The sequence below is a fragment of the Priapulus caudatus genome, unplaced genomic scaffold (assembly GCF_000485595.1).
Source record: "Priapulus caudatus unplaced genomic scaffold, Priapulus_caudatus-5.0.1 Scaffold2137, whole genome shotgun sequence".
NCBI lineage: Eukaryota > Metazoa > Priapulida > Priapulimorpha > Priapulimorphida > Priapulidae > Priapulus > Priapulus caudatus.
In genome coordinates, this window is record NW_014579198.1 from 107 (window position 1) to 9,498 (window position 9,392).

The window sequence follows — 9,392 nt, forward strand, 5'->3', positions numbered from 1 at the left end:
GCCGAAGAACCGTTTCTTGGAGGCTAGTAGTGGATTACGCCTTTCATGACTTAAGCGAAGACAAAGATGGCGGCCGGTGGCGCCGATTTCGAAATTAAACGCTTGGGAAAATAAATTCATGATTTGGAGATTTAGATGAGCTAGAACCGCTAACCTAACCTATAACCTAAGCCGATAACCGTAACCCTAACCCTAACCTAAGTAACGCTAACCCTAACCTAAAACATGGCTTTAACCTAACCCTAACGTAGAGCCGCTAATATGCATTCCCGATACGACAGTAGCCGAGGCGCTGACGCGTCAACGGTATGGAAAAATAATCGCGCCGCGGGGAGTAGCAAACACCCCAATACTGGCAAGTGGGCAAGGGACTCGTCAATGGACGGAATCGCAATGTGTGCGATCCGCTCCAGCCGCTAAATTGGTAATCTATGTCGTGATACAGCTCCGATAGCCAGGTCTTCTGCGCGTGCGCACTCTACACATTTAGAATGACATTACACACAGAGCAATTTTCTTTACCGTAGAAATTATTACGTCAAGCTTATAGTAGAATCGCACTCAAAGGTTATATGAATGAGTGTACGTTTATTTTATTCGTTCATAAAACGCGTGGCGGATTAGGTAGAACGATGGGGGCCACATTTACATTCATTTTCTCCCTGACTTACGTAGAAGCAACTTTGTGTGCAACAATTCATGTAAGAAGAGTCTGCGGGTGACTTGAGCAATGACTCTCACCTCTCCGTCTTTCTCCGCCGCATCACGGTAAACGCTCTCCACTGAGAAATTGTTAACATTTACGGTTAATATTGTAAGATAACACGAAACTAAAACGTAATCGCGTAACAGATTTAAGTTGAATATACACTAGTTTTTACTATAGCTGCTAAGGGTTTATAATTTTAAAAATAAAAATTTTGTTTATAAACCTTCGTTTTAAAGTTCGCACCTGATGTTTTGCGGGCTGTTATGCCCGATGACGTATGTTTTGCGAGCGCATGCATGGTAACCTGCGCAATATTCCGGCCGTTGCGAAAATACGACTACACGCGCCAACAGGCGCTATGAAGTTTTTGGCAGATAAAAATAATGATCTAAACATTTTTCTCTCGAGTCTTTCTTGATTTCACGTTTTTTTTGTTTACACTGGCAAGCAGTGAAATTAATCGTTGTGCTAGGGTGATGAACGCCACTTCTTTGACTGGTACGCTCACAACGAGCGGGTGAGTGGTGGTGAGAAATTCGAGGAACAATGAACGGCGCGTACCACGATGCGATTATATATACATAAGGCCAGTTTTAAGATAAGATAAATTTAAAAATAGAAATAGGTGTCAACATTCTATTACGCGAGCTTTCGAGAACAATTGTCTCTTGCCTCAGGCGATACAAACAGAATGCGAAAACACATTAATTTTTTAAATACAATGCGATATGCGCGTTACCCATGACAAATAAATACAAATTAAACAGACACACAATATGATTGGTGATTTAAAGGGATTTACTAGAACACGGGTGTTGGTATCCCCCGGGCGTGGAGGGACAGTCACGGTGGATACGAGTGACGGGTAATACTTCAAACGTTACAGTACAATAACCGTTAACTCCCAACACGTAACTCTTTAACACTAAATATCTATATAATCGATATCTATTACTATTAAGGGGTGTCATCCCACTAAAAATTATCTATGGTGGTGGGGAAGACTATGATGAATGCAAAACCCCTAACCTAACCCTAACCCTAAACCCTAACACTAACCCTGATACCTAACCTATTCTAACACTAGTGCGCCAACGTTGCGTATCGTCTCTCCACGCCGGGATTAGCATTTCCCCCTCAGAAACACGGGCGTTCGAACGGAAGGTCAGCGTTGTTTGATGGATGTGGCTGACTGTGTTAGGATTAAGGGTTTAAGGTCAGGGTTAGGGTTAGGGTTAGGGCTTAAGGGGTTAGGGTGTGAAGTTAGGGTTAGGGTTAGGATTCAGGATTAAGGGTTAGGGTTAGGGAAAATAGAGGCCAAATGTCTAGCCCGGAAGTATGACTGTGGAAAGAATTTGGTCTTTGAAGCGTACGAATGACTAAGATGCTCTTGCCACGTAACGGCACCTCCTTCGACGCCGTGTTTTCGAGCAACACCCGTGATTTACAACCAGAGCGCAATGCGCGTTAATCATGACTAATAAAATAAAACAACACACCCAATAAGATGCGAAAAGAATATTACAGAACCATTGACGGATACCTCCAACTGGTGACGCAGCGCACGCGAGCTCAGTTCATGTATATTAGCATAGGGAACAATTGCTGCGGGAGTGCTGCGGACCAAAAATGAGAAATTTTGAATCACAATCAAAGTGAAAGGGCAAAAAAAATTGCAATGCGTTATTACCAACTGTCCGGCGTCAACGTTTTGTTTTAAATGCCGTGTAACATTGAGCTCATACTTTACTTTACGGCCGCTATGTCGCCGACAGGTGGCGATGTCACATTCGCTTATACCTTAGGGTAGCGAATGGAAATGAGGCGGGCCAGTGCGCAACCCCAGCGACAGGTAGTAAGGTCAGAATTATGCGGATGGCGCCACCTGCTTGCGGCCACTCACGCTCTCTTTTGCGTGTTCCACATTGCGTTTCTACGTCATTTACTGTGGACGCTAGTCGTCGCCGAGCGTGCCGACCACGGGGACTCGCGAGACGCGCGGAGCCTGCAATTACAGAGAAACAAGGTGCCTCATCAACCGAACAGTGCGCGGCACGTACATGCGCAGGTGCCGATTCCGGGGGGAACTCAGACGACGAGTAGAGAGGGTTGTAGTTACATCAACGAGCTTCAGTTTGAACATGGCTGAGTGATGGTGTGATGGTGTGTGTGTGCTTGTTGGTGTGTGGTTGTGTGTGTCGCTTGTGTGGTGTGTGTGGTGTGCTGTGTGTGTGTGTGTGAATAATGCTTGTGTCGCTGTGAGTACACATAAGACAGTGAGGATGAGAGATAAGGGAAGAGAGGGGAGAGAAATAGAGCGAGCGAGAAAGAGAGAGAGAACGAGAGAGAGAGAGAGAGAGAGAGAGAGAGAGAGAGAGAGAGAGAGAGAGAGAGAGAAGAGAGAAGACGAGAGATAGCGAAAGAGAGAGAGACGGAGAGCGAGAGAGAGAGACGAGAGAAAAGAGAGAGAGAGAGAGAGAGAGAGAGAGAGAGAGGGAGAGAGAGAGGGAAAAGAGAGCGAGCCAAAATTTTCGCAACCCGACCGCTCGGCTAGATGCACTAATAGTTTACGACAGACGACCAGTTTAACATCGAGAGAGGAAATCATAAGGAAGGAATTATGCAACCGTAAAGCCAACCCTAATCATTGCTGCTCACCCGTCTCTTACTCACTGATTCTAATTCGCATCCCCAACATCTTTCTCTACTCCCTGTTCTCCTCTCCGTTGCCGCCGCCAACAAGAAACAGCACAACAAACTAATAAACAATAAAAACAAACAACAACAAAAACGAAAACGACAACGACGACGACGACGACGACGACGACAACGACGATGACAACGACGACGACAACGACGACGACGACGACGACGACGACGACGACGACGACGACAGGCAAATCCCGCCCACCGTGCAGACAGAACTCACGGATTATTGAATAACAAACACTGCAAGTCAGGCAAGTAAGCTAACACGACTCTCATAAAACCCGAGGTACCGCACGCACAGACGCAAAGACTCGTGCACAGTCACAGAGCGTGCATGCGTATACGTGGGCGCATGCGTGTATACGCACGCACGCGTGTATGCGCGGATACATGCACGCGTGCAGTTATATCCATCTGTGTACGGCAGATGCACTCACGTACACCTGTTGTACACGGGGGGGGAGCTATGTACACGCGTACGCGCACGTACACGCGTACGTGCGTATGAAGAGGAGGTCGGCATCACGAGCATGGACAAATCCAATGGGCAACCCCTCCGGTAATCCATAGATATATACAACACATTATATATTGTATATATCGTATATTGTATCATATATTGTATCATATATTGTATCATATGTTGTGTATGTTGTATATATCTATGGGTAATCCAATGCCCTCGTGGCATCCTGACGCTGTGACTGTACGTGCGGTACCTCGCGAATTTATACATGCAATAATGTGTATATTCATCGCCCCACGCGTATACGTTCGCGGTCGACGCTGACCGCTTGATCGAGTTGGCCAACTCGCAGTCGTCAGTCTAAACGCGCTGCACAGTTCGTTGAACGGTTGATATAGCGTTGGGAAGTTGGTCTAATTCGCCACTAAACAGTACTAGCTAGAGTCCCTATATAACAGAGAGTGCGCCAACTCAGGATTTGACGCCATGTTGTTTCCAAATGTATCAACACGCTGCCGCTTAAGTACAGCGCTGTATGGATACGCTGTACAATGGTCCGTTAGTAATTAATTAGACTAATCGTGCTTTCAATAAACTCGAAATTACAGAGATTATAGCTAAGACATGTGTCTAATGTGTAGCTAGATTTTATAGAAAGTAACTCAAATCGTTCGCGCCATATGAAAGCCCGGTAGCCAGCTTTATGTTGGGGGGTTCGTTTTTCAATGTTAAGCAATTTGGTCGGCAGGGTCGGTACAGCGATTTGTACCAGGTGGGGGGTCTAACGCTAACCCAAAGTTAGAGCCCGCGAAGGGGGGTCTGGGGCCCCTCCCAGAAATTTTTTTTAAATTACACCCCCTAGATGCGTTTTCTGCGCGAGCAAGGGGGGGGTCCGGACTCCCTGACACCCCCTGTACACGCCCCTGCTCGGAGCGCGAAGCGACCAGGCGAGGGAGCAAGCGACCGAGCGGGGGGAGGGTGTGGGAGGGGGGTGTTCACTGTTCACCCTCCCGCACGATGGATATTTGCAATTATTACACTAAATATGGAGCGATCTGAGGTGAAATTCTTGCAAATTTTCAAAAAAAAAAATTTTTGCCTTGGGGGGAGGGGCTCGGGGGGTTCGTTCGAACGCCCCCGAACCCCCCCTGGCATACGGGCGCTGTAGCTTTAATTGTACACTTTCTTATCGCCCAATAGCCGTGCGTACATTAGCCTGTGGCGATACGCGCGTAGGGCTTGCTAATTAATTAAACACTCCGCGCTTCAATAAACTCAAAGAATCACAGAGATGCATAGATAACACATGTGTTTATATGTATCTAGATTTCTAGAAAAGTTAACTCAAATGCGTTTCGCGCCATATGATAGCTTAATTGCTACACTTTCTTAGTGTAAACACAGCAGCTAGTCATTTTGGGAAGAATAATGACATACTGTAATTCACAAGATAAATGCGTTCCACTCATCCACTCGCATCGCAGCTGTAATATTGTTTTTGCAGTTTCTATAAATCTAGCTACAACATAGACACATTCCTTAGCCTATAATCTCCTGTAAATCTCGAGTTTATTGAAGCACGATTAGCTCTACATTAACATCTAACTATGACCATATGCTACAGCGTATCCATACAGCGCTTACTAGCCGGCAGCGGTGTGAACCATTTGGAAACAACATGCCGGCAGCGATTCACGCTGATCGCGATTTTTCCCGACTCGCCATGGCGCAACTCTCTGTACTACTAGGACTCTGAGTCACTAGCAGAATCAGTAGTAGTAGCAGCAGCACTAGCAGTGACGTGCGTAGCGTATAGAGATAAGATAAGATAAGATAAGAGTTTATTTTATCACTTTCAATATCAACAGATACAAAGATTGTGCTTAACTAAAATATACATAACGTGCCAGTGATAGGGATGGCAAAAAGATCATACTCATCTAGTCAGCCAAACCTTAGAGAAATTAATAAGTATAAAGACGTCTGTCAATAAAGACAACGATGTATGATGAGAAATATATTTTAGAAACAAGAACTGTTGTATGATAACAATATAAAACAAAAGCAAAATTGAACATAATTGGAAATAGAACAAGCCAGCAGACATGAAAGTTTATATACAAAATAGTGTGCGACACTTATAAATGAAAATATATTATAATCAAGTACAGCGTACAGTAATCGCAGATATTTACGATGCTAATAAAGAATAACTTAGGACCATATATACAGATTTATCGTCAATGACATGATTCAATAGTATGAAAAACTAATCAAAATAAATAACAAAGCAAACAGAACGGTTTTCAAACTGAACATACATAGCGCGTGAGAAGAAATATAGCATAATAAAGAAATATACTTATCCAAGAATTGTATAAGCAGTCACATAAGATAGGAAAATAATGAATTGTAAGCACATATATATAACACCTTTACATACGTTAGATTTGACAATTAATAATTACATGCAAGAGTAATCAGTATCAGAGTACAGTAAGCAGTATGTACAGTAAATAGAATATTTACATGGTAATCAAGAATAACTTAAATGGGCCTATATTAACAATTCATGTAATGATTGAATGTATAAAAAAAAGAAAACCAATCAAACTAAAGCTACAAAAACAAGCGCATACAAGCAAAATATCTAGAATAAACAACATGAGAATCAAAATTGACTAGGTGCATGTAGTTAGTCATGAAGGAGTTGTACTGTTGAATCATGTGGGCCTTGTACGCATAGCTGAACTTTTTAATGGTAGGGCCTACGTAATTTAGTAATTGTAAATAATGGAATTCCAAAAATTTTGCTCCTGCAGATTTGATGGATTTAAAACCAATATTTGTAGATACTCTAGTAGGGATAAAGAAAAATGGATTAGTTGCTGCTCTAGTCTAGTAATGATGTGTAGGCCTATCAGAAGTTCTCTTAAAGTAGTTGCAAAACAATTCAGGGAGAGTCCCTGTATTATATTTATACCAAAATTTACCTAACTCTAGATTATAGATGTCGATTAGTTTGAGTAAATACAATTTGTGGAAATAAGGGGTTGCAGGGTCTCGCCAGTGAGCAAATTTTATAAGTTTGACAATTTTATTTTGAGCTGTTTGTAGAGGTTTCAATGTAGTTTTGTTGGCTGTACCTCATGTTAATACTGCGTATGTTAGATAGGGATATCCCAAGGGAATAATATATAGTAGTAAGCAGATCTTGTGGAATATAGTGTCTAAGTTTAGATATAATACCTGTTGATCTTGCAATTTTTGTCGAAATATAGGTAATATGATTCTTCCATGTAAGACGATTATCAATGAAGATTCCTAGATATTTTATAGTAGATGTAGAAGGAAGATGGTGGTTTCCCATTTTCACGCTAAAGTTGTTGTTCTGATTCCTTGAGTTAGAAATAATCATGAACTTAGTTTTCTGATAGTTGACTGATAGGATATTTGCTGACATCCACGTGTCAATTTTTTTAATTTCGGTATTTACTAAGTGTTGAAGATCACCCATGTTTTTATTTGTCATAAATAGGTTAGTATCATCAGCAAAAAGTCTGGTGTTAAAATTGGTAGCATTGGGGAGATCGTGAACATAAATAAGAAAGAGTAGTGGACCTAGGGTAGATCATTGAGGGACACCACAGGTCGTCTCAGCCAAGTTTGATTTGTATGAATTTATAGATGTATAGTGATAACGATTAGTTAAGTATGATCGAAAACAATCTAAAGCCATACCTCTGATACCATAATGTTCCAGTTTTGTGAGTAATATATTGTATCGAAAGCTTTGGAAAGGTCCAGAAAAATGCAGCAAGTATGCAATCGAGAGTCTAATGCATTAACCAAGTTATCAAATATTTCAGCTGTAGCTAGTGCAGTAGAGTAGAGAGAGACATGATACAAGATTGCGTGGCACAGCTTTGCTGTTGATCCCGAGCGCTGCGCGCGGATGAGACGCGCAGTTCCGCGGGATATGCGCACGCGACCGCGGGGATGTTCAAGTGTGAAGCGCTGTCCGCAGTGGAGACGTGCGCCAAATTCGAGGCCCGGCGCACGTCAGAATTCACAAAATTGCACTTACAATATCAATTTTTTTAAATTACCTCAAAAACGACCATCTTGAAGGTTCTAAATTGCTAAAATCCAAGAGCTTCCGGGGGCTCCGCCCCCTGGACCACGGGCAAGGGCTCTGCCCCTGCACCCCGCCAGGGCCCCTAGGGCGGGCCCCTGGACCGCACCCATTAAGGGCTTTGCGCCAAAGCGCTCGCGGCTCTTCATATACATTATGATGGAAGTAACAGCGAAATCATCCCCCCCACAACTGAGGACCTGTCTACGCCACTGATCAAGCTTATTGGTTCTTGTTGGCAATTTATGTAGTCAATATGTCAAGTAACTTATTACCTGTAGACGAGACACTACAGAATTTACGCGGTTCGAGCTTGCGTTCAGATTTCGCTATGGCTCTCTCCACGTAGATTTAGTCACTTACAGCTAAAGTCGAACAAATCCTCGCAATTTCGGGCCATTTTCTGTAACTTTTTGAAAGTGTTATGAGCGGCCGTCGGTTCTACGACCATGACGCTGCTGTGGAATGTCTGAAACCGGCGATGGTAGGCCACAGCGGAGAGTTGAGGTTCGCCGAACAAGATCGGCGATGTTGTGGTGCACCTGCGAGAGAATGAATGGTCGCATCTTCGTCCAGGTAATCTACACATTATTATGTGAAACGCGCAACAGCGCAAATCGTGTGCAGGGAAAGAGTACGTAATTTGAAGTGACATGCAGGATCACATCACGTATATATGGGAAAGGAAAACGTGTGCGCAAAGCCTTAAAAGCGCACGTTAAGAGCGGCAGGAAAGACAGAGGTTGAAGGAGAAGAACGTACCAGCGTGTCAGACGCAAGGAACACACATTTGGTGTATTGGCGGCAATACTGCCAAGTGGCAAGGGACTCGTCCATGACGGACATCCGCATGGTGTCGATCCGCTCCAGGCCGCTAATTGGTATCATGTCGTGATACAGCTCCGGCAGCAGGTCTCTGCGCGTGCGCACACACACATTTAATGACATTACACACGCATTTCTTTACTAGATTACGTCAAGCTTATAGTAGACGCACCAAAGGTTATGATGAGTGTACGTTTTATTTTATTCGTAATAAACGCGTGCGGATTAGGTAGAACGATGGGCCACATTTACATTTCATTTTCTCACCTGACTTCCAGAAGCACTTTGTGTGCAACAATCATGTAGACGAGTCTGCGGGTGACCTGAGCATGACTCTCACCCTCTCCGTCTGTCTCCGCCGCAGTCACGTAACGCTCTCACTAAAAAATTGTTAACTTTACGTTAATATCTAAATAACACGCAACTAAAACGTAATCGCGTAACAGATGCAAGTGAATATGTACTAGTTTTACTATAGCTGCTAAGGGTTTATAATTTAAAAATAAAAGCTTGCATATTTAATCTTCAAATATAAATAAACTTGAATA